Raw genomic sequence first — 25,556 nt, 5'->3', positions numbered from 1 at the left:
GATCACTGAAGTCTGGGAGAGCATTCTGGAAAGTATCACCGCATGCTTGCCTTGTCTTTGCGATGCTCTCTTGCTACAGGCCACTGCTGGAGGCAGCTATTACCGTAGGTGAGCGTTTTTACTGACTTCGTTCCATTATTTTCTATAGTTATGCTAAGTGTCCCTGCCCAAAGGACTGAGTGCTTTACAGTAAACACCTGGGTGTATTTTTTCTACAGAGATTACTAGCTGACTCACCTGCATAAATGAACCTAGCCAAAAAGCAGAGACACACTGAGCGCTGTGTGGGCACCTGAGAGGCTCAGTGTGCAAAGATGGCCAGGGCCACCCAGTTGTTAAACTTTGATAAGACATATTTAACGTATGTTACTAGGCATTTAAAATGAGTAATGTTGCCAGCTTTACAGATTGCTAGCACTGGTCTCCATTAAACCTGGAGCACAAATTCACAAAATACATTATTAAGGCAGGGAGCAGCATTGCCAGGGTGCAAATCTGGTGATGCTCTTAATCTGGTGAAACAAGAAAGTGATCATAGAATGGCTTGGGTTGGAAGGGACCTCAGGGATCATCAGGTTCCAATCCCCCTGCAACAGACAGGGTTGCCAGCTGCTAGATCAAATATTAGATCAGATTGCCCAGGGCCCCCATCCAACCTGGCCTTGCTTCCCAAAACGTAGGTTACTGTTGTATATTGTAAATCTTAGAACTAGTCCACAGTCCTGTTATTTCAACATATTAATCAGAACACACAAAATTAATCAAAATCCCAAAGAACAGTATCACAAAGTCCACAAGGAAATGTTCCAGACAACTGAAATTCTTTTCCTTACAGGATGATGTAAATGATCCAAGTCAGCCTTAAAATATCACTTAAAAGAAATGTTAAAGTATTTAGTATTGCAAAGACATTGATACTTAAATCTATCGTGAGAAGAAGAAAACATTAAAACTCCACATCTCTAGAACAGATTGATTCTAACTCGGCATCAACACCTGCTATGACTTCAGAGGGCAGAGTAAAATTTGCTTAGATGCATCTTACAAGACATCATTCTTTACAGCCACTCCCCTCCAAATCAAAGTTGGGAAAAGTTGAAAACAGAGGAAACTTTTCCACATCAGTGTATGTGTTTGAATGGATGAAGCATTTTCAGTTAGCAGTGTATGAAGAATGCAGTTCTGGAGAATTAATGCTGTAAGCATTAGCCAAACAGATTTTGGATCTTCTCTCAACACTCCATTCATCTTGCTTAATCTATTTCATGTTTTATTCATAATTTTGAGTTCATTTACAAAATTACAATGCTTAAGTAGAGTGGTGCATTGCTAACAGACCTTTTAAAATTCCTGATGATCTCTTCTTCATGGTGGTATGATGCAAAATGTTTTTGAAAGTAGCTTTTTTATAAATCTTGGGAAGGCTATTTAAGAACTGCAGTAACATACTCAAATATAACAACACACTCTTCTCGATTTGATTATCACCAGATGAACATACTTCTCATACTTGGTTTACTGAATGTGCCAGGCATAATGCAGGTACAGCAAAGGACATGGTGATTTCAGGGTATGGCATTTGTGTTTTGTGACCTCGGTATCACAAGCTGTAACAGGACAAGCCTACTGTAATTACCACTGTGTGCAGCATTTTATGACTAGCTAAACCAGGACAATTTTGAAAGATCATCAGAACTGCTTACTTCAGTGAATCTTCCACTTCAGATAAGCGATGGTCAACAGACTGCCTAAAATTCACGCTGGGTTAAAGCAGGGTAGAGGCTGGCTTTTCTAGTCTGAGGATCTCCCATCACTTCTGGGTTGGTAATCTGTGCTGTCCTGTAGCTGCATCCTACCCCACCACTTCTTGAGGCACAGCATCTGTGCAGGCTTTGTGACTGCTCACCTCCATGCTTCCTGGGAGCTCTCTCCTTGGACCATCACATGAACACTTTGCTCTACTCAGGTGCAGAAAACCACTTCCTGAAGACATGCCAATCTGTGACTGTAGCTTCTGAAAGGGAATGCAGTAGTAAGGCAAAGCAGACAATGTACAAATGAATGATCCAAACAAAGTATTGTGTGATGATAGCGGTGTGATGATCCCTGAAGTAGTCCACTGTGCAGAACTGTTGATTTGAAATGGACCTGGACAGGCAGCTAACATTTCCACTGTAAAAGAAACCCATGGCTCTCCAGATAGTTGGTGAAGGACAAGAAAGATCACAAATACAAGTCACTTCAGGGAAAGGCACATCAAACAGCGAATTAAAACTTCTGCCCTAGGAGTCAGAAGGTCTGCCTAATCTCACGGCTGAGGTCCTAACAGTTCCAAGAACAGCTGTGATCTTGACTCCATCAAATAAGACATGCCAGTGGTTAAGCTGGAACAAAGAAGAAGTCTGGCAGACTCCTCAAAGCAGAGAGAGGCACTTTGCCTTGCTAAGTACCTCTGAAGAAAGGAGGCCTGGTATTCTCACAAGTAGCACCAGCTTAGTATTCAGGAGCAATCCAGATACTTGGATTTAAGAGAGACATCCATATGCTTGTATTTGGACAACCATGAGCTGTTCTGGTCCTTCTCAGAAAGCATTTATTAGAACTAGAATGACAAGAAGATGGGCAAATGATCCAAGTTATAAAAATGGCTTCTGGTTGATGAATGACTACATGAACTAGGACTGCCCACGCTGAGAAAGGCATGACTTAAAGGGGTGAGGTAGTAGAGGGCTAAGCAACTGTGTGTTTGGGAGAGGGTAAATAATCGGTAAGTCAGCAAATTCAAAGCAAGCAAGAGGAAGGATTTCCTCACCCAGTGCGGAGTTAAGCTGTGGCATGTGTTTCTAGGCTCTTGCAGAGGCTAAATTTGAAAGGAGCTCGAGAAAACTACACAGAGTACTAGGAAAAAAACACTAAGCAAATAAATAGAGAGATGCCATCTTTGGTTCAGGAAAGCAGAGCTTTTGATACTTGGACACAACGAGCATTTCTGCTACTTCTGTGTTCCTGTAACCTTCCCTGGGGATCCTGGTGTCAGCCTCCATTCACAACAGGTACTAGGCTGAATGGGCTTTGTTTTACCTATCCTAGCTGGCTTTCTGTTCTCCCTGTAGCCTTTCTGCATAAATCTCCATGATTGCATGCTAAAATACACGCTCACTCATTTACTTTACACCCAGAGAGTAGCAGAATAGAACCGTTATGGACAGGCACTTGGGCTGTCCATCCAGATACAGATCATCTCCCTAGTCAAAATCTTGACAAGGGGCAATCTGTGTGTGTGCTGAGTTCTCCAGTGTGCCAAAAGAGCAGATGTACCCAATGGAGACCAATACTGCAGCCCCTGACAGAGGGAAGCAGCCTGCGCCCAGGGGAGGAGAATGAGTTTCAGGAGGCTGCAGCATATGGGCTGGTGTTCTGAATCTCTCCCACCAATTTGTATAGCAAACCTGCAATTTCTATGGTAGCCATGGAAACTAAGGTACTGGAATACAATGAAACACATGTACGAGTGCCACTGCCACCACTGAGCGCACATCACTCAGCATTTCATGACAGCGAGGGCAAAGAGAAGAGTGTCTGTAATTACAGCCTGGTTGTGGCCACTGAGGTCTAGATGGGGCTGGACTGACAGCAGGCAGCAGTAGCTCTTCTTCTCTGCTCAGGTGCAGGGTGGGATGCAAGGCTGATGTCAGCCATGTCCACCCCAGATGCAAAACCAAGGAACAGATGGAAGAAGTGTTCCCAGGAGAATTGTATAAATAAGACAGATCTGACTCAATTTACCTTGTTTCACACTGGCTGTACTCTTGATGCCTGCTGAGGTTTAATTTCTGATGGTTTTTCAGCCAGTCATCCTCTCAAGTCAGTCACCTCACTTAAGGCTGCAGGTAAAAATAGGCAACCGCCAGTTGATACTCTTGAAGATGTCCAAAAGTTTGTGAAGGATTTTCCTTCAGTGTACAGCAAAAAGAACTGAAAGCCAGGAGACTCTGCCTTAAAATATTCAAAAAAGACATGCTATTTCCCTCAGACAAGCTCTGCACAGATCACTAGCTTTTGCTGAACTACTGCTATGCAGGCTTGTGTCAAGCTTCTGCCGAGACACACCAAGTGTGCAGGTTTTTGAGAGGGCTGTGCTGCATTAAAATAGCATAAAACAGGTCAGAGTCTGGCCAAAAGATGTTTTCCCTTAGGATGCGAGGCAGTCCTGAAAAATGGAGATGTCAGCTTCCCAGGATGGTTTACAGCAAGGAATTCTGTTGTAAAAAGTGGGTAGGAATTTTAATGGGGAACAAACATTGATAACCCTTCAAACAAGTTGGATGAAAGCAAAAAAAAAAAAAAAAAAAGCCCCCAAATATATTGCCTAAATGAAACAGATTAAGATTTTAAGTACTACGAGTTACTTAACATTTATCACTTGAAAGTAAGAGCTGAATGCTGTGGCAGAGGTGCCAGGTCCTTGACAGGAGAACCAATGCATCACAACTGTCTTTTGTAATTGGGGATCCTTGAGTTCACACTTTTAATGGGCACAAACTTACTTCAGCCTATAAATCTACTTAAACCCTACATATTAGAACTCAGAAGTAAGGAGTTCATTCTGTGGGCCTGCCCATGCACTTATATTACATTATTTTAAAAAAGGCAAGCTCTACCACTGACGTAAATCTGAATCTTGCAGTCTGATTGCGACCATTTCTCAAAAAGTAAGTCTCACTGGACTCAGCAGTGGTTCGTGTATACCTGTGTATTTACTATTGCTATACCTGGGCACGAGTAGAAAGCCTGTCAAGATGGTTCCTTCCCATGCTTTTTTGTCCATTGGCCTCACTAGTTCATTCACAGTTGCCTTTTGAGACATCACACACCTGGTGAGGCTGATATCTGCAGCTTAAGAGTAATGACATTACCTATTTTAGAGCACCAACTTTGCAACCATGACAGCTCTGTGACTGGACAGCCCCTCCAGCCCAGCTGGCTTAGCAAGCCCAGCCAGAGGTACCCTGGCACAGCAACTAGTGAAGGACATCCAACTGATGTGCCATTAATTTAATGGGAAAGTGTACATCTGGGCACAGAGCATAGATTAGATGAGGCTAAAGTATTTCATGTGGGTTCTCTACACCACCACAGACTCCTCCAAAAGACTTCATTTCCTCCAGCAGTCATTTGCATAAACCTTATGCAGATTTTAGAATGAGACTAAGGTCCAAGTTCATAAACCAAATTGAAACATCATCGCACATCTTCTACATTCTTTTCACATTACTTTTGCCTTCTTCAACTCTTCTCGACACAGTTTGAGGATGCAGAAGAATGGCTAAAACAACAATTTGAACATTGCTTCCCTTGCTCAGAAGTATTTTCCCCATCTCTGTTTCTGTCCCATCTATGTCACTTCCAGAGACTCTTAGCATTAAACTATCTCATAGAGGAACAAAGCTTTGCAATAGGTTACAAAAAATGACTGAAATTGGAAGAGCCAAATTCTCAGCCCCACCAAAGGCTCTAATGGCAAATTAGATAATATATATATATATATATATATATAAAATATGTATAATATAAATAAAGCAAATATCCCCTGGCAGTTGAGCAAGAAAAATGGGTGTTTAGATCACTGGCTTAAGTAGAGAAGCAGAGACAAGAATCACTGGTTAATTCTGCTCTGTACTTGAAAGTCACAAAGGCAAAAGAGATCATGGATCCCTTGTTAATCTTCTCCTTTACAGCTAAAGCACTGCGTGGCCATAGCAAGATGTGTGTGCTTATTGAGATCCAGATCAGGCATTTTAAAGGCTACTTGGAAGAGTAATGGTGGAAAGAAATAACGTGCAAACAGGTCCCTAATTGCTGTTCCTTTTCAGGTGGATAGGAGTAAATTAAAGGAAAGAACTTAGCCAATGCACAATCTCATTGCAAGTGCTCTGTAATTTCTAAAGTGGGATAAATAATTTCCACTGAATAACCCAGCTGCACTCTGCCTATGAAGCACATGCAGATCACTGTGTCCTCAAATTATTCCTGGTCAATTAAACTTCAAAAGTTTGACTTTACAAGCAGTGAATATCTGTAATGTGAGCTGCTGCTCGGGGCTGGTATTGATTCTCTTCTCTCACTGGTTGAGTGCACAAGCTTGCCTGTGAATGCTTGCAGTTCAAGTGAAAATTCATCATCTGCAACCACACAGGTGTAACTGAAATTTGTTTCCTTCAGACATTTTTGCCACTGAAATTCAATTACTTAATTTAGGTCTTAATTTGATTTTCTTTTTTATTACACAGGCAGCTATAATCAAGTGCTGCCTAGGCTAAAGCACCCCAGATGCTACTGGAGCAGCCTGTATCTTGCAAATAGATGTTCTAGAGATGCATACACATTTCAGAGTTAGAAATACATTTGAAAGAAGTTGCTGGACTTGGGGGCAGTCACACTTCTCCAACGCTATTGAATTTTCACAGACAGTTATTTGGGAGGCTAAAAAATGCAAGATGCAATGCAAATGCTTCACAAAAGTTTGTTACTTCTGCAGTGAGAGCTTCCGCGGTAAGGCTACAAAGGTGAGAAGCAGCATCACTAAAGAAAAGAGGAAAGCCTCCCATTTGCTGCTAGCAGCACTCGCCGCTCTCCCAGCCCACAGCCTCACTTAAGGGCAGTGCTTAATTTCAGCTTCAGTGACTTTTGGCCAACATTTTCCTCAGCCTTAACCTCTTACTTGGAAAGATTTTCTCTAGCAGATAACACTTGTAACCCCTCTTCTCATTTCTGCTCAGAATTCAGAGTTTTTGAGTTTCTGAAATCAGCTGTTTCTTTCTCTTGGCCTCAGAAGTTTTACATGAGGAAGAGCGTTTGTAACTTAAAAACAGGTCTGTGAGCAGGAAACACTGAGGTAGAGATCAAGAAGCGGTGGTGAGAGGGGCAAAGTTCTCAGGTTTTTGTTCTTTCTTTGGATTCCTTTGCTAAAGAAAAATGGAAGATGCAAACAGACATGAACATATATTTGAGCAATGCAGTTTTTTGCCTGTCTGAATGACAGCGCAGTTGCTGCGCTCCAGGCTGTGCCTGATGAAAGTAACGGTTTAAGAGAAGATTCAGTGGAACAATGGTGAAGCTTAAGAGCAATGAGACACAATTTACCACAAAATCAAAGCAAAAAGGAGTCCCGGGGATGCACATAAGGTATATGTCATGCTGCACTAACCAAACTCTGCAATTAACTGGCTCAAACCATGATCATTAAAACATTTAATGAACTAGTAGGCTCCTCCTATCCTACAGGCCCAAACACAAAGGCATGAAAAGTCATGAAAGAAACAAACAAGCAGAAACCCAAGAATCCCAAGAAATTATTTCCCTAACCCATATGAACTAGGCACTGCCAGGCTCCTAATCCACCTTAGCTGCAGCACAGGTATCACAAGGCATTGGCATCACAGCCCTTTGCTTTGCACTGCCCTGACACAGCATAGAGCCCTAACACAAGAGCTCTTTCTGCTTTGTGCAGTGAAGCAATTGGACAGATCAATACAATGGGAAAGGCATTACAACAGAGGTGGGAAGTTGGAAGGACGGACATGACAGAAGGTGCTATAAAGGAAGGGAATTAAAGCAATAAGGATTGCTCACCTGTATCAGAAGATTCCAGGTTCACAGGAAAAAGCTTTAGTAAGGAGCTGTCTCCAGAAAGAGACCCTTCCCCATTAGCAGTCAGCCCTTCAATGAGGTCTAAGAGAGGTGCAACCTCTCCAACCCTTCCTGTCTCACAGCTGAACTGCCTTCACCTGTGCTCCCAGGGCTGACCAGGTCCTTTCCCCAGGTGCTCAATCAGCGGTTCAGGCTGGGACTCAACAGTTCCCATACATGTAGAAACATTTGATTTAGCTTTCTTTCCCTTCTCTGTAAATTCTTTATGTTTTACAAAGTTGACAGACTTGATAATGCAACTGAAACGTGCAGCCCCTGGTGCATCAGAGCTAACCCAGCACGACCTCAGGCAGAGCCATCCTTCAGTCTCAGGAACACCCCTGCCAGGAGGTGACAGCAGAAGAGCTGGGAGCACCTCCAGGGAGCAGATCTGAAGCTGCTCCACTGCCAGCTGAGCCATTGCTGCTTTCATTATGTTCTGGAGAATCTCAGGCTCTACCAGACTCTGCCTTTAGTCAGCACATAGCAGAAGCATTACGGTCCCCTTGCATTCCCTCAGAAGATAACCTGTATCTGCAGAGAGGTAACATGGGGAATAAAGGCTCTTCTGCTGCATTTCTTAGCTCTACTTTCAGCTTATGCTTTATTTCCTCCCCATGTCCACAGTCTTTAGCAGCACCTTTCAATCAGATGTATGTCACAGCATCCCAGCATGATCCCCTGGCTATTCAGGCAGTGCATGTGTCTGAGCCCAGGAAGATGCCCACACCAGGCAAACATGGGCTTAGCCCTGGTGTGCTGCTCTCCTGCTTTCCAGTGCACAGCCTATGTTGGCCTCATCCTATGCAGCCCTCAAATCTACTCATATTAGTTTTAATTAAACTCACCAGAGAGCCAAAACTTTTCTGTACTTTGAATGTTATTTCCTCCAAATATACTAAGGAAAGAAACACCTGGAAACCTGTAGAGGTTTACATACGTCCCATTTGATTTACTTCATGAAGGGAGAAGAACAGAAATAGAATGGGAGACTGAAAACAAATCAACAGCTCAAAACAGAGACCTTCAAGATCACAGAATCACAGAATGGTTTGGGTTGGAAGAGACCTTTAAGATCATCTAGTTCCAATTCCTTGCTATAGGCAGGGACACCTCCTCTAGCACAGGCTGCTCACAGCCCCATCCAGCCTGGCCTTGAGTGCTTCCAGGTCCTGCTATTAGCACAGTGTCAGAGCAGCATTAATCCTGGGCTGGCTCTGTGGTAAGTGACAGCAACACAGATTCTTAACTCCACTGACTCCCTTTTTTTTTTTTGTCCAAGCTACATAGGACATCTCTGCACTACATGCAGGCACAAAGCAGCTTCTGTACCCTGCAGAGCCATCCACACGTACCTGACCCTACATCCAAACCCCTGAATCCCGGCCTCTGCAGTGGTTAAACAAAACAAGGTTATGGGCCTGGCTGCTTTGTTATGACTGAAACATTGAGAACAGCTCTCAGCCCTTGACCTGGAGGGCAGGGATGTGTGCTCTGTGAGCAAACACAGCTGCACAGCTTTCTGTAGACAAATGTTCTGGCACTGTTGAAATAGTTTAGGAAACACCAGAGTGTGCAGTGCTGCGCATGTGCACACACACTTCTGTGCTCTAAAGGCAGGTTTAAAATAAAAGATTCCATCATTACCTTTGTCCTTGCCTCCTGATTTATTGAATTATTCTTCTAATAGTTCTCAGTGAGGGAAACTTCAGCAACAGTTTTGCCTTTGGTCTTTTATCTGTTCTCCCCAAACCTACCTGTTTTTCAGATTCACTCAGTCCTGCTGTTGCTGCCCAGTCTGAAAAATCTTGTATCCATCCTGCAGCTTTGCATAGATGTGGCATTTGAGGTGAGTTCTTTATTCTCAAAACAGTTTAGGTTGTTCCATTTTTTAACACTTTGGTTTGGGATTGCCTAGTTAACCTCCTCACTGCTTCATTCTTACTCACTCATCTTTTTGTTCCCATTTGAATGAAAATCTTTTGCATATACCAGTGCAAGCTATAAAAATAGGAAAAGCATTTAAACTTGAATCGTGAAAAATATTACAATGCATTGCCTGCAGTGGAGCTGCTCCTCAGACACAGCTTGATTTGGAGAGCTGTGCAGCAAGCTGCCAGCAGCATGCTCCAGCTCCACAGGTGAACAGGAAAATGCTTTACTCAGAGATTCCCACTTATCTTCAGGACTTGAACGATTCTCTTCTCTCTCAAATTCAAGTGCAACTGCAACCTGCCCTGTAGCAGATACTTGCAGCTGTCAGGAATAAAACATTTCTGAGCTTTTTGTTGTTTTTAATCTGGAAAACAAACTAGTTGATATGTATGTTCTCTGAACATCAGCAAAAGAGCTGTGGGAAGAAGGTCATGCAGTAATGAGGTTCTTGAGAACAGTCTTTGCTGTATTAATAGCTGAACTGTTTGAAGCTTGGTAGAGACTTGGTTAGGACAAAGTATGGACGAAGTAGATCTAAAATATCTCAGCAGTTGAAACCATATCAGACTTCTCTACAAGAAGTAATTAACTTCTGGCACCTCCATTTTGGAACACTGGGTTTGAAACCCCAGTGGCTTCCATTTTGAAGTGCAGAGGAACTGCCTCCCCAGCAAAATCACTTTAGTACGTCACGAGTTAGGAATGGAAAGCCAAGAGACGTTTTGGAGAAGCTAGTCAATAAGTTTACCAACATTTAGACTAAGAAGAAATTAATTTAACTGAGATACCGACTTACATCTTTCTTCCCATGAAGAGCCAGCAATCTTATCTAAGTGGAAGATGAAGGGCAGATTCCCTGCAACTGAAGGAAAAGAAATTAGATTTTATTACACCATGATAAATATAAGAGGAACTACATTTAACTTATAAAAAAAGATTGGCCTGGAAGAAATAGTGTAAGAGAAGGTGTGGCAAGCGGTGCTGCTCATGGAGTAACATGGTCCTATTTACATTTTCTCCCACTGAAAGGAAGCACATCAATTTGGAAACTCAACTCTCACTTAATTCCCTTTGGTAAATGGAAATAAGAAATAATTGAATCCTATTATCTTCTGACATTTACCTTTCAGCTAAGAAACTGCTTTGCTGTGTGGCCAGGAATTCAGGTCAGAGGAAGAGCTTGAACATGACTGCTTCTTCCTTCTGAGAATGAGCCCTGGCCCAGCTCGTCCAGCTCCTTGATTCAGTTTGGACAAATCAAAAGTGTAGTCACTGCCTCCTGACAGCAAGAAGATGCATTCAGAGCAACACAAGTTTTTCTATTAGCCAAAGCAAAGCGTGTGCTCCATCTGACTCATTTCTCCAACCTCCTCAATCTTTTGTCCTCTCAACAGCCGTTGTTATCTTTGGAAGAAGGCTGGTGCTCTTGTCACTGCAGAGCATGAGAATGCCCTGGACATAAGGAGGAAACATGACTTCAGAGCAGCTCTTCTTGTGAGGACGGTGATGCAGGACATGGAAGAGGCAGTGGATGAGCTGGGGGAAGAACCAGCCACACAGCGGGCTGCTCCAGCTACTGCATGGCTGGGGAGAGGCATGAGATACCCCTGGGAGCGTGCTCAGCTTCCATGTAGGGTATGGATCTGGGGGACCAGCAGCCTCAGAGGATTTATCCAGCCATTCCTTGCACTCACAGCATCACAGCTCCAGAAACACTAGTGCAGGGCAGCTATAGAAGGCCTCTGTGCAATCTCCAGAAAGAGGAGCTTAGAAACCATTCTCCTCAAATACTCCTGCTGGGTTCACACTGAACATCTTACAGCACAGCCCCAGTTTGAGCAGCTTTCCATGCAGAACAGGAAAATGCTTTCAGAGAACCGTGCCAGTTGGAAAGTTTGCATAGAGAGGCACATCCTCAGGGACCAACAGAGCTAGTTATATAAACTCCCCCTTCATGGATGTTTTCTAATTAGATATGCAGCTGCTGACAGTGCTTTCTTGTAAGATTGCCTCAGAAGTGTGATGTATTCCAGGGGCTTTGATGGAGACAGACTGCCCACATTTGATGAAGTCCACCTCTGTATGGCATGAGGGGGCATGCATCCACCTCCTAGATCAGATGGCTGGAAATGAAACAATGAACTGTCCACTCATGCATTAATAGCCAACAGCTTCCAGGAAGTAAGGAAGTAAGACTGTGACAGTTTGGCAAGGCTGTGATAGATACATCACCATTGCTAATGCATAAGGGTTCTTCTAAGGAAAGATATAGAGATGTCAGTTGTCATCGACTCAATCAAATATATTTGTTTAACTAGAATAATATCAAATCCTCATATGAAATGTAATGAATTCTGCATGAACTAAATGAAAATCAAGCATGTTATAGGATCCCTGCTTGAACCTGAGCATTTCACAGTCTATAAAAATGACTGTATTGATATTTGATGTGGCAGCAGCCACAAATTCCAACACGCTTTTTGACAGCAAGCACTGCTGTGATGCTTCAGGACAGATGAGCTTGTAGTCAATTGCATCTCTTAATTTGCTTAGCTCATTTTATAGACTAAAAAAGGAATTCAGGAGTCATATCATCTATTGAGGAAGGCACCATGTGATGGATATACTGGATCAGGTATTTCATGCTATAATATGGAAAATATTATGAGAAATTTGGCTCTTTAATGGCCAAGAGACTGAGTGCCTAAGGACTCCTGTCTACTGCTACCTATAGATACAGAACTTGTTCTGGTCCAGGATGAGCTTGCCATGAACAAGCTGACAGCTCTCATACAAGCCGGGCTCAAGCTGAAGGCACTGCTGATGCTTTTCACTGACTTTACACTCTAAGCCAGCTGCAGCCTACATAAACAGGACAGAATGGGTGATACCTGGAAGTGCTACCCTAGAAATGCATTTGGGTTTTGGTTTCATTTTACTGTTAGCAAACTGGAGGCAGAAAAATTCCTTTGCTTAGCACTTCAGCTTTACTGACCTAAAGGAGAGATCCCCATGGTGCCCTATAGAATTCAGCCCATGCAGCAGAGGACAGCAAAACAGGATGCAACGGTTTGTCTGTTTGCTCTTTCTTCCAACCAGCCTTTTCTTTTGGCATCTCCCGAGTCTGGGCAGTTAGTTACTGATATGAAGTGGCTGCTAGAGCCATTCAAGGACCATTAGTGCTACTGAAACACAAAACAAATTACAATAGATTTGAACAATGAAGGCACCGAACAGAGATGTTTGCAGAATTATTGTCAGGCTCCACGCTATAGCTCAGGGCTCAAAACTAGTCTGGCTTTCAGTTTAACTGAAATGCTGCAGGAGGTTTGATGTTTGCATTGTTATGCTGTCTTGAGCAGCCAGCACTGAAAGATATTTGAAAAAATGTTCCTTTCCTTTCCCTTTAATATACAGCTGTATTGTTATGCAAGGAAAGCATTTGTTTTCTCATCCCTATTAGATTTTCCTGCCTGCTCCATTTTAGTTAATTGAACATTATCAAACTTTTGTGGCTGTTTCTAAGAATGCCAACAAAATATCTGATATATGTCAGGAAATCTCACGAATTGCTATTTCTTTGAGATGCTATCAATAATATCTTCAATTTCTCTGCCTTGCTAAAGCACCAGGTAAAAGCTGTGCATTTACAGAACCTCTGAGTGTCTTTGATATTGTCCCATCCTAAAATACAGCTAACCTGGTGGTAATTAGACCTGTCAATAAGAACTGGAGCTGAGCGAACTGAACTGATGTAAAAAGAGGCTTGTAGACACCTCCTCCATTTGTTACAGCAAGGAAACCCACAGATCCATGGGCTCTGCTCAGTGAGCTGCACTGCTTGGTCCCACACTGGTGTGAGGTCTGCTGTGCACAGGGCCCCTGGTCCTCTGGCTGTGATCATAATGAGTCTGCAACCATCTTTACAAAGAGCCTGCAAGGATGCTAAGGCTGTGATGAACAGGATGAAGCCTGACACCTCTGAATGTTGAAAGCATATCTGAATTTAGAGTCAAGTGACAAAAAATGGAAAACCAGAATTCCCACCCTGCAGAGGGAGGTTCCCAGCAGGAGCAACCTGAACTTCCCAGCTTCTGACGGAGGGGTGAGGACACAGGCCCAAATTGCCATTTACTGAGCTGAATGCTCAACACCTGAAGAAAGGTTAATAAGTGATTCCTTGGTCAGGCTCTGCACCTTCCAGTATCCTTTAATGGCATAATTCTGATGGTGCTTAACCAAATAAACAAACCTGCTGGCAAAGCAAAGAGCTGCTGCTGTTCTCACTCCTCTTTGCCAGCTGCCTGGTGGCTCACTGCAGCAGCCCAGTGCTCAGACACACACGAGAGAGAAGCAGCTTAGTCCTTGCAGGGTTCATCCTACTCTCCTGAAGTGCCTTTCATCTCTCAGGCCTGGGGTCTGCAAATCCTGAGTTGCCCAACGCATGCCTACAACCTGCAGGTTGCTAGAGCTAAGCTGCGCATTTCTGTGACTCCTGCTCCTCCCAAACCATGTACAACTTTTCAAGCTCACGCAGTTTTTGCAATTCACCTCAGGTCAAGCTAATCACAATGTGCCACGTTTTCAGTACAACATCATGAGACGCCTGGCCCTGATGCTTTACAAGGCAAAACCACTTTTCTAAGAGTAGTGAATTTTTGCAGGTGGAAACCCTGCAAAATTTGTACCCCATGGAAATGAAATAAGAGTCCCAAGGGTGAGTCCACTGGCTTTAACACTGCTTCAGCATGCCTTGATGCTTAACATTTTTGCTGTTGTTATTCAAGGTAAGCTGTGTAGCCTTGGCTAATCCACAACAAATGTAGTTTGGGCACGGAACAGCTCTCACCTTTAGGTGCAGACTGTAAGAATTTTCCTAATCTTGGGCAAAAAGGTGAGCTGCAGCTAGGAGCACCCATCACTACATCGCTGTCAGTGTCAGTGCTCTGATCTGCCTCATACAAACCAGTGAGCTGAGCTGGGAATTGCAAGCTCTGCCTGCAGGTGAGAAAGAGCAAAGCTCTTCCTTGCGTGAGCCCCTTGGATAAATCCCTTTTTGATTCAGTTCTGTAGGAAGTGAGTACCTCTCAGGCAATTTACCTACATTGCTTTGTCAGCAAGGCTGTCAGTGTGCTTATGGAAATTTCAGCCTTCAGTCAAGAAAAGACTTGGTTATCTCTGAAAAAGATGGAACCCAAAAGTAAATTATACTGCATTTAACCAAATATAGGCAGATATTGGCTGTTGTGTAATCCCACCAGCATAATCAAATGGGTAACGACATAGGAGAGGCGAGGATTTTCACATTTTTTAAGCTACGTAGGTTGCTTCAAAACAAATGCCTCCTCTTTATTTCCATAATAAAGAATTCCCATTTCTATATGGAAACTACAACAGGTACAAAGAGCACAAGAACAGTGCATAACAGGCTAAATTCTCAGCTATGAAATTCTGTTTTTCAATACAGTCACCACCACTAGCTGTGCATTTTGCCAGCAAGGAACAAGAGCCCGCATGCTGCACTCATAACAGCCTGCACCAGCCAAGGTGACCGCTGTCACAGTCAGCACTGCTGAAATGTGCTCTCCCCCTCACTGCACTCACATCCACTGTTTGGTCTCCATAAACATTCACAAGTGTAGATGAACGTCAGTGGGTGCCATTTTTTCCCCATGGAGGTGTTCAATTCCACACCTTCACTCCATGTGCACTTCCATGTCAGATGCCATCCTGACAGACTGCTCCACCTGCTGCAAAACAACAAAATATCGTGGGATATTCAGTAGGAAGGTTCAGCCTCTACTGCCGTCCTACAAGCATCTGCCTCTGACCAACATCATCGTGGACCAAAGTCATAAAACAGGAAGCCCTACTTTCAAAACAGCCCTCGGATTTCCAATGCACTGATATTATTGTTGGCAACTTTTTTAGCAGGCAGACAAAAAGATTAATAAAATTCAACAGTGACAGCTGAGACACTCGTATTAGTACAATTAGGCTGATGGGAGGTTGGGAGGATACACCGTGCATCGAAGACAAGGTCTGCCCTCCCTGATGTACACACGAGATAAGGCTTATGTGCTTCCCTCGTGGCTCTCTGTACGGCCACCAGCACCATGAGCAGCCACACAATCTGGCATCATTTTAAAAGAACAACGCAGATATGGAAAAGACAACCAGATCATCAATGTGAAAACGACCCCTCTGAGACTCCCAACCAAAGATCTTCACTTCACTCTTTTCTGTTAATCATGTCAGACTTTATTTTAGATCCTTTCTCACAGAATCACAGAATGGCCAGGCTTGGAAGGGACCGCAAGGATCATGAATCTCCAACCACCCTGCCACATGCAGGGCCACCAACCTCCCCATTTCATACCAGACCAGGCTGCCCAGGACCCAGAACGTGTGGTATCCACTCAAGATAAACATCCATCAGTGTCCTCCTTTCCCTCCCAAAATGCAGCACACTGATCAATCATGTGCCATCCAGATCCCTATCCATATAAAGAATAAATAGCCTGAGTTCTAAATCACAGCTTTTGGGAAAAACTAGCATCTTCACATGAAAAACAAATTCCATGTATATATGCAGTGTCACTGAAATGATGAGTCAAACCTGAAAGTACAGGTAACAGTAGATTCCTGTAAGGCTGGAAAGCAGCTGAGCAACCACATGTGGAAGGCTCAGCTCCAGATGGTGCTGCACACATCTCCCCTTGGCCCCACAGAGGAGCTCCAGCCACACATCCATGGCACTTCATGCAGCTCCCACTGTTGGTTTGTTCCTGCTTCCATGTTTCTTGTTTTAGAACAAGAAAATGGCAACAGGAAAATATTTGTATGCAAATACTTGCATTCATACATGCATTTAGCTGTTTATACAAAAGGAGTTGTTTTCTGTTCATAAATCCTTCTTGTAAACAGACATAGTGGTGAATATTAGCATAAAGAAGAAATCCTTTAAAGCAAGGCTTAAAAATTCAGTTGACCTCAGGATAAGTTTATATTTAATACTTAGAAGGCATTATTCTTCAGGAGATCATGAAAAGATATACTAGTTCCTTTCAATAAAAGATTCAAACTGTTCTTCATCAGGAAATCTGCACTGCAAACATCCAACCCAAGCACTGTAAAGCCCAGCACTCCCGTTTGGACCTTTTCTAACTGATAAGTAAAGCCAGCAGATTAATATCCAGTATATGCGAGAGTAGCACATACATCTGTTAGTAACTAATGCTTCCTGTCTGCTTGTTTCCCCTGTCCTTCACCACCCTTTTTGCTCTGAACATGGTTTTCCTCATTTCTCTGACTGCTGTGCACCACAGCATTGGCATACACTTGTTCTCTGAGCTTTGCTTGGCCACGCTGATTATATTAAAACCCTGACAATTTACACTGCGTTTGGATTCATTTGATCTATCCATTTTTGCCACCCAACAAAAGAGCTGAACTGAATGAATCAATTTCTAAAACAAATAGGACTTGACAGCAAAGACACAGATTTCTGTGAATGGCAAAAGGTGCCTAATTAAGAGCTCTGGGGATGATGAGGCTTTTATTTCTTTAATGAAAAGGAGCTTTGTGAGCTTACAAGTATTCTCCGGCTCCAGCAGGACAGAACCCTTCTCTGGGGAGAAAAACAGTTCATTTTTCGTGCCTTCACTGAGCTGCTGGTACCTATTCTGCCTTTTCTGCCTTCTGCATGAGCCTCAGGTCAAAGCTTTCAGGCGATTACTGGTTTCCAAATGCTGAAACAGACACCTGGAAAGGCTGCTCCCACCTTCTGGAAAGCACAGAGCACCCATTTCTGTTACCCACGTCCCCTAACATACCTGGCATTTTCTTTCTTAGGAAGCAAAAGTCCCAGTCCTGCGGTGTATGAGTCGGCATGATGGCAACACCGTTAGAGCTGGACATAAATGAACCTAATTAGACAAGCACACCAGTCTCCCTATTGTATTCTGTAATAAAATGCACATCAAACATAAAATAAAAGATTAATGGGCAGGATTGCACCAGCTATTCTACTTCTGTTAGGCGAGCAGCTAGGAGGTGACTCTGACCCACAACAAAGCTTGCTCTCAGCACTGCTGCTCATTTGAAGTGCCCCAAGGGGAAAAAGCAGACTGCTTCCACATTTGATTCTGCATTTGCTTGTACAAATAATCTGGGCTTGCTTAATCCTCACCCACAGAGCAACACATGCTTTAGAAGTTTACAGAATGCTAAAACTGAAAGAGCCCTTAAGGCAGCAAAGATACTTCTATTACACATATATATTTTTAATAAATAAATGGGTCCTTATGGAAACTGAGGAGGACCTGGAACTCCTTTGGCCTCCAGTTGCACTGCTGTGGCACAGCAGCTCCTGCATTAGTGTGGGCCAGGCACCAGGAGGAAGCCAAGCTGCCAGATTTCCAACATCTTTGCAGCTCTTTTAAAGACTTGTGGAAATTGTTACACCAGCATCCAAACAGAGCTCATGGTCAGCAGGAAGTTCAGCTGTACTGTTCCATGAGCAACACAACCCTAGGGAAATCTCCTTTATGTAACCCTGTGTGAGCATGGAGTTCGTTGTCCAAGAAGAGCCTTCACTGCATTCTCCATGGCTGTTCCTTAAGCCTCCATCATTTTTCACAGTACATTGTCTTCTCAATTATTTTGCTGTACAGTGAGACTCTACAATTTGCATTACAACTACCAAGAGCAGGTGGCATCCCAAGTGTTCCTTGGCATGAGCATGAGCAGCACTGCAGGGACCACAGCCTTCAGTGGGGCTGTGCACACACGAAATCAGAAGCAGCTGAGGAAAGCAGGAACAGAGCTACGTATGCTGTTGTTCCTCAGAAAAGTCATGATTTAGTGAGGATTTGGCACAAGTTATAGATCTTTAGTAATGCCTAAGCTTGACCTGTCTGCAGCAAAGCACCCTGCTGTTATGTGAAAGAAATTCTTGCTGAAGAGCATCCCACAGCATAGTGGTCAGCCAGCTTTGGGCAAGGGACAAACAGGCTGAAACCTGCTGCAGAACACTGGTGTGCTGGGAGCATATTTAGGGACGTACTTGTGTGGACATTTGAGTCCACGCAGGTGAGGAGCACTGGGCATTTTGGCCATCGTATCACCTGGGACACCTGGATCACACATAAGACACATTCTACATCTCTATAGGCTTTAGGGAATCAGGGCCTGTAAGCATAGACATGATGTCTGTGTTTTACTTCGCCTTTTGTTCAAAGAAAATTGGAGATGTGCCTAACAATGAGAAGCAAAGAATAAAAGCAAAAGGGAACAAAAAGAATTTCCTCCCTGTGCAAGCAGCAGTGCTGAGGCTGCAAAGGCAAAATCTCAGTGCAAACGAGATCTCCACAAGAGTCTGTGCACAGTGGTGGATGTTCTGCATTCAAATAGGAGCAAAATGGTATCTTCCCAGGCAAGGGTGCTTTCAGCTGAGTTTTGTGTATAGGAAACAGAGCGGAGCTTGTTATCCACCCACTTATAAAATATTAGAGGTAATGAACTTGAACAAAACATCTCATTTTTCCTGGCAAACAGAAAAGAAAATCATTTTAACTAATTTGTCTTAAGTGAAACATGAGGAGCCACTGCCAGCAATCCTATTTAGAACTCTGCATTTGTTTTAGTTCATAACATTACAAGGCTGAGAGACCTGGAGTGGAAAAGACTGAGAGGGGATCTTATCAATGCTTATGAATATCTAAAGAGGGGGAGCTGAGAGAGCAGACAGAGTGACTGTCTCAGCTTATAAAAAGTAGTAATCCTTTGGTCTCATGTGTTTGTGTGTGGGCACACAAACACCATTGCTACTGGAAAATAAAGACAGAGGAACCTGTCTACAATTTCAATCTTTGGATGCAAGTTTGTCCTTAATTGGGTGGGAATAACCTCACAATAACTGTGTGCTCCAGAAACCTCAAAAGACTAAGATTTGCTGTTTTGTGAACAAAAATTACAGCAACTGTTTTGGCTGAGGCCCTATTTTGAAAATATAGTCTGACAAATGATGCTCAAAACCTTATGTGTATATATGTATATTAGTAAATACAAAGTTAGAATCACAGAATCGTAGGTAATTTATCAGGAAGAAATACCCCAACACGTCTCCAAAACACAGGAATAAGAATCTGACAGATGTCACCGTCACCTGCTGGATTTGAAATGTAGACTGCAAAATGAGAGCTGTGGCCAGATTTTCCTCTCTGTATGGAAATACTTGTTCCTTTAAGTAGTGACTTGGAATTTGCATAAAAACTTCCAAAGTAAAAAGAGTTGGAGTCTGTGTTATATTAACTATCTTTGTGATGTGCTCTGAATATCGAAAATGAATTTAATTTGAAACGTGTCTTGGAAGGCCTGATGAGACCTCAACTGCTTCAGAACAAATATTGGTTAATTTACAGCATCGTGTGGAACAGACATTTTTGCACATGTTGCCAGATGAGCAGACACACTTCAGGAGAGATGCTGGAATTCACCATTTCTCGGGTTGACCGAAATTGAAATCCTTTTCTCAGGATTTCGATTTTCAGAAGGTGTATCTCAGGATTAAGTCCAATGAGTGTAAACCAACACCATTTTTTAGACCAGGCTGAACTTGCAGACCTTCTGCTACTGTTTCTGGGCACCCCATCCCTACAGAGACCTCCTGTATGGGTGCCTCTTTGGGCAGCCCCATGGAAAGGCCTCCGAGCCCCGCGTCACATTGGCTGCTCTATGCAGAAAGGCTGAGCTGTTACTTGAAAGCTCTCCTTGCTTTTTTTTCCTCTTTGTTGGGAATTCAGCTTAGAAAAGTGGCATTCTGAGAAAGAAATACAAACCACAAGGGAATAAATGCTGCATTTTGGGCACGTCCGACCAGCAGGGAGCACCAGCCCCAGTGAGCTCCAGCCAGGGCAGATGGCAGCCAACCAAAAAGGAGCTGACGGAGGTGAAGTCACACCTCAGTACAATAATAAGGACAGAGTTCCTTTCTCTCAGGTGTCTTTGATAGAGATGGATGCCTGGGGTGGAATTTGTCAGCTTGGACAGCAAAATGTTTGCTCCTTCTGGCTTTCTGCTGCTTCTGCATCAACACAGCCCTTCTAACCCCGTGTGGAATCCCACAGCTCCTGACTTCCTTACTTCTAACTTCATCAAATTTACCTTTTGAGTCTAAGACACGCTGGGCATGGTGCACAGCAAAGTCCAGCAGGTGTCCGCGAAGCTGCCAGAATCCGCTCAGCTTGGGAAGAAGGAGCTTTCCAAAGGGAAGAGAAATCCCCTGCTCACAGATCCTGTGTCAGGGATGAGCACACACTCCCAGGAAAATCCAGAAGGCCCAAAAGAAAAAAAAAAAAAAAAAGTAAGGAGAGCAAAAATAAACTCACGTTGAGCTCTTCCAGTATCTCAGGGCAGTCTGTTCATGCTCTGCAGGAGTCTTAACAGAGAAAAGGCAGAAAACATATTTTTATCTTAAGCAGATTTCTCTTTCCTTGCTAGCTCATCTATGTAATCATTCATGGATTTTGGAGTACAAACTCATGGAAGGCTGAGGAGTAATTGTTGCTATTTATTAGCTTCTGACTGAAGAGAAGGGCGATAACCTTGCCTCCAAGGGCAGCGTTTCCTTTGGTTTTACATCCACAGCCATTGAAACAATCAGCTTTCCAAACAGTATTTCAGCAAGCTGAAGGCAGTGAGTAATGCTGTAATAAAAGGAATGATTTTTAAACACTTGGCAGCCTTTCATTTTCCTCCTGGCCTGTCAGAGTGCCAGCAGCAGGCACTGCTATGCTGCCTCCAGCCTGCCTATCCCTGGGGCTCCTGGTGGATGGTGCTTTCCCTTTGTTTACATTCAGAGCAAAAAAAAATCATGTAATATTGTAAGTTTGGGAATAGATCCTTGTGCAAACTATTCATGAGCTATGCATTATGCATAGGGTGTTGTAGTGGTACAAAGCAGTATCTTGTAGGAGTGTATTTGCCTCGTGCAGACATTTAACCCCCACACAGCCTTATGCGCTGCCACTTAAAGTCTAGTTTCTCACATGAATAAAACATCAAATGTTCACAGCCTGCTGCAGGGAGGTGTGCTGCAATGCCCAGAGCCCTGCTTTCAGTGTGACCTGTGCCTTCCAAACAGCAGGCATCAGAAGGGGGAAGATCCTGCAGATGATCATCCTTCGAGACCCATCTCTACACTGGGGACAGGCTGTGGCACTCCAAGCAGACCCTGCAGCCCTGTGTGCAGATGTGGCAGTTGGGCAACCAGGGCTCAGAGCATCAGGAACGGGCAGCTGGTTGTGACTTGGAATTGTTTTTCATCCCACGTGTTAAGCTGAGCTTTGTTTCAGTATGAACTTGGTAGAGCTCTTCATAAAGTGGATGTGCTTTCTCTTTCATTCTTCTTTTCTAAGTGTCTTTTACCAGGTGCAGAATTTTCCCCTTGAATGCTTAGAAGCAGCGCTTGAGCAAGCAGCAGATCATGATAGCAAAGAGGCTGCATTTTCAGGAGAAACAAAGAGTTTGGGATTTTTGGAAGCAGGATTTTATGAAGCATAATCCTTGTTTACTCCTTGCTCTTCTGCCCTGCTGGTCAGGCCACAAAGCATCCCTCAGCTCTCACCAGAACACCTGAGCCTCTTAAGAACCCAAACTCAAAAGCCAAAGGCACTTGCCTTTTCTCAAGAACTTTCATTTCTTGTGGAAAGCAGGAAGCACCCACAGAAGCTCGAACTCCACTTCTCTATGGGATAGAGCAGGTTGAAGTGGAATTTAAGTAACGCTCTTTGCTTGGCTGTGATCTCACATGATGTAAGCCTACATTACTTTGGCTTTTTTTTCTATGAACAAGAAGAGATGAAAAAATGCTCCTTGTGGACACAACAATCTCTGTTCTGCATTATTTCCAGTAGAATAAACTACTTTTGAATCCTTATTCATTCAAAGGGCTTCCTGGCACTAACAGATCCCAATCTGTTCAGCACTATCCAATTTTTCAAATCTGAGAAATCAATTGATTTTATGTCAAAGCTTCAGAGTGTAAAAACTGGAGATTATGACATTTCACGCCTGTTCACATTCCATTACTGACAGACTGAATCAGCTATGGTAAAAAACTTTCCCATCTGATCACCAGCCCTACAAATCAGGTGCAACACCTACACGAGACCAGCAGCACCAGTACCCAAATGCATCTTCAGAACAGCCTAAGCATTCTGTGTTTCTCCTTTCTGTGCTTAGTTCCCTTCTGCAAACGCTTGAAAAAATGTACAGATCTTGGCTCTTGCATTGTAGCACAAGCAATAGAGAGAGCTGAAAGCACCTCTTTTTGTCCTGGCTGCATGGGCTGCCATCCCAAACAGGGATCTACAGGAATCATTTCTTTTCCTGATGAACCAGTGGAAGCTATGAATGATTAGCCAACTTCATTAAGGAAATTTGCATTCTACAAAAACAGAAAGATGGACAGTGAGATCTTCCGCCCAAGGGATGCAGCAGCCCAGGAGCTCAGGATCCCTGCCTCCATCTTCATGCACACAGGCAGCTCTGCTCAGCTTCGTAAGTCAGGACACAGCTCCACTTTGCCTTCCTGGCAGCATCTATAGGACTAAAAATATTTTGTCTATGCAGACACACATTTCTCTATCGATCAAGCTGTCCCTGGCTACAAAGTTGGTGACTTGACATTATGTTCTACATGTTGTGTACCTCCAAGCATAGGGCTTGGGGAGGAGAGACAGGGTGCTTACAGCTGAGAGCCCTGCGAGACCTGGCAGTCTGCACAGGCAGATCTTCTGAAGATAAAAACATTCAGTAATTAGAATTCAGTCCTTAGTGGCAAGAGGTAGTAAAAATTATTCACTGTCTATTAACAGTGCGTATTTATATGAATACTTACATGAACACACACATTTACACCTCCTAAACCCAGCACTGCCAGCCCCTGAATCGGGCACACAGGGTGGTAATTTAGCCACAGCACTGCTCATGGCATAGGAGCCTGCAGGTCTGCTAAGCCCCCAACACCAGCAGTGCTGGGATGCAGGGAGGCTACAAACAGGAGGGGAATCAACTCTCAGAAGGTAGATAACAGCAGGACAAGGGGAAATGGTTTGAAGTTGAGGGAGGGAAGATTGAGGTTGGATGTCAGGGGGAAGTTCTGTGCTGTGAGAGCGGTGAGGTGCTGGAACAGCTGCCCAGAGAGGCTGTGATGCCCCGTCCATCCCTGGAGGTGTTCAAGGCCAGGTTGGATGGGGCCCTGGGCAGCCTGGGCTGGTATGAAATGGGGAGGTTGGTGGCCCTGCCTGTGGCAGGGGGTTGGAGATTTGTGATCCTTGAGGTCCCTTCCAACCCTGGCCACTCTGTGATTCCATGTTTGGTATTTAAACAGACAAGCATTCTCCCTGCCAGTGATCCCCCCTTCTCCAGTGCAATGTAAGTAACACTTAATAGATTTCCTTTTTTCACGGTCACTCTGATTATATCTTACATTTTCCTTCAACAGTGAAAATTATTTATAAATAATAATGCATTTCCACAGCAAAGGGAGGGCATTTAGATTGTTTTTCCTTCCACCATTTCAGCTGCATTTAGGTTGTGTGACAATTACCCAGCTATGCTCCTGCTAATGGAACAACTTTACATTTCCTTGCACTTATGAGGCTTGGAGGGACCAAAGTGCAGAGCAGCACCCAGAATACCCGTAAGCTGAGCTCTGTGCTCTCAGGAAGAAAAGGCCCCATGCACAGAAGTGGCACCGACAAAGTCTGCTTCCCAGAGAGCAGCACAACTTTCAGAAATGAATTTCCCAGCTCTCTCCTTGGAGAACAGCTTTGTCCTCCATCAATCCTCATCAAAATTAGGAAATTTCAGGCCACTCTTTGTAGACCAGGCCTGCAGGAACTCTCTTCCCCAATGCTGATGCATATCATTTCTTAGTACAGTGGCTAAAAGCCTTCCCAAAACCAGCAATCACATTGAAGCCCTAAAGAAATATGCTAGAAAGCACATGTGAGCACAAAAAGAGAGACTCAAAAGCTGAAGTGTGACTGCGACAGGCAGGATTGAGCGGCTGTGGGACACAAGCAGTGTGGGAGGCACCCGGTGACCACAGCCTTTCTTGGAAGATGGACAAGTAGCATTTCCTTGGCATGCACCTAATTGACCTCAGCAGCCTTATGCTCACACCTGGCGACCAGCATACAGGAGCTGGGGCCCAGAGAGCAGAGGGAGTGCTGATGGCATGTGCTGGGGATCCGAAGCCCAAGCAAGAAATGGTTTCCTTCCTCTCCAGCTTTCTAGGTAGAAAAATCATGGGGAGGAAAAAAAAAAACAACACCACAAAGCTATGCCACTAGTAGAGTTACAGAGACGTTTATAAACCAAGCACAGAGGGGAGAGCGGCTCTGGAAACCTGTTGTCTCTTACAGGGGGAGCAGAAAGGATCAATCACATTCAGTCTTCTATGCAGCAGACCAAGCACACTGCTCCATCTGAGTCACATTCAAAGAGACAAAGCTGCTGCTGCCAAGAAGGAAGTTTCTGCCTGCTTCCAAGGGCACAAAGGAAGAGCAGCCCCAGGCACAGCTACCCATCTCAAAGCTGCACTGCCCTGCAAAAAACAATGCTGAGGCTCCTATAGCTCACACCACAGGTGGGATCCAGTGCGAGTCACCGAATGGGCACCATTGGGTCACCAGGGCACTGCTGGTAGCATTGTCCCCCAGGGACAGGCACAACCACAAGGAGAAAGGAAGAAAAGCGGTTTGGAGCACTGCATCGATCAAAGGAGAGATGAAAACTGCAGGATGACCAAGAAAGGCACGATGGAAAAATGCCTGTGGAAAACATCCTGTGTAAAAACTGGGATGGGTGTCAGGTGAAGGAAGAAGCTGTCACGTGTGCAGGAGCACAGCCCAGCTCTGCGT

General features: G+C 44.0%; 1 long non-coding RNA gene across 1 annotated transcript; it reads right to left on the bottom strand.

The window, feature by feature from the left end:
* Positions 1–998: 998 nt before the first annotated feature.
* On the bottom strand, positions 999–7,699 carry LOC125698622 (uncharacterized). The gene is made up of 3 exons (XR_007379239.1): positions 7,633–7,699; positions 3,787–3,884; positions 999–2,014 (listed from the first exon to the last, which is right to left on the bottom strand). It is a non-coding gene; the product is annotated as an uncharacterized LOC125698622 (long non-coding RNA).
* Between the last annotated feature and the right edge of the window lie 17,857 nt (positions 7,700–25,556).

The sequence above is a fragment of the Lagopus muta genome, chromosome 11 (genome assembly GCF_023343835.1).
Source record: "Lagopus muta isolate bLagMut1 chromosome 11, bLagMut1 primary, whole genome shotgun sequence".
Lineage (NCBI taxonomy): Eukaryota > Metazoa > Chordata > Aves > Galliformes > Phasianidae > Lagopus > Lagopus muta.
This window is presented reverse-complemented; position numbering and strand designations above follow the sequence as displayed.